Raw genomic sequence first — 1,311 nt, forward strand, 5'->3', positions numbered from 1 at the left:
AGAAGGTTGAGCAACATATATAATGTCACTGAGTCGCCAAATGGCTGGGACGGGACTAGATTCTGAGTCTCTCTGCTTCCTAGTGATTTAAAGAACACCAGACTGTATATCAAAAGGCCTTCATTGGAACCCTGATCATTCATTACATTGACCTACAACTTCCTTGAGCCTAAAATTTCATATGTACATTAACAGTATTAGAGACCTAGCTCAGAGTTTCCTTGGGACGATTAAATAAGATCATCAAGGGGGAAGCACCCATCACAGAGCAAAGCAAATATTAGGTAAACAGTATATTTTGTCCATTTAATAACACCACTGTGCCCTCAAACTGTTCAGAGATACAGCTGTGTATTCTGACATCCAGAAGACCCTGCACACAGAAATTCTCAACTAATGTTATAAATTAACCAGAATCAGAGGTATTTTCATTGGAACTTGTCTACATGGAAACTATGACCTCTTGGGGGACTGGGCAGGTGTTACATTTTCCCCAGCATCTAGCGAAGTACCTAGAAGAAAGTAGAAGCTTAAAGCACAGGATTGTAACAACTGGGTGAAGTATATGCTTGGCACGTAGCAAGAGCTTATTATGCACTGTGGTTACTCGGTTTTTCCTTCCTTTTGTGTAATGCAAGGAAGTGAGAGGGGATAACAGGGAGGGAGGTTGGGAAAAGGGATGTTATGGACTGAATATTTGCGTCCCCCCAACATTCATATGTTGAATCTAGTCCCCAGTGTGATGGAATTTGGAGATAGGGCCTTTGAAGGTCATTAGGTCATGAAGGTGGAGCCCTCATGAATGAGATTAGTGCTCTTACAAGAAGAGGCCAGAGAGCTAGCTTGCTCTCCTTCGGCCACATGAGGACACAATAAGAAGTCAGCCACCTGCAGACCAGAAGAGGGTCCTCACCAGAGCACATCCATGCTAGCACTTCCAGAACTGTGAGAAATAAATTTCTGCTGTCTCTCCACCAACCAGACTATGGTACTTTGTTACAGCAGCCAGAATTGACTAAGACGAGAGAGAACTTGTCATTCACCATCTCAGAACAGGGGGTGAAAAACCATTAAGGACAGAAAAATGTATAGCTACTTATGTGAAGGATTCTTTGATCATGTTTCTTAGCAAAAAAAAAAAAAAAATTCAACGTAAGAAAATAAATTCCTAGAGTTGGGAGAGCAAAATCTTGCCCCATATTGAATGGAGCACGGGAAGTGCAAGGAGAATGATGGGTGATGGGGCTGTGCAGGGTGGTGTGTGTGTGTGTGTGTGTGTGTGTGTGTGTGTGTGTGTGTGTGTGTGTGTGT

This window comes from Monodon monoceros, unplaced genomic scaffold, assembly GCF_005190385.1.
Source record: "Monodon monoceros isolate NGI ecotype Baffin Bay Population unplaced genomic scaffold, NGI_Narwhal_1 Super_Scaffold_16, whole genome shotgun sequence".
NCBI lineage: Eukaryota > Metazoa > Chordata > Mammalia > Artiodactyla > Monodontidae > Monodon > Monodon monoceros.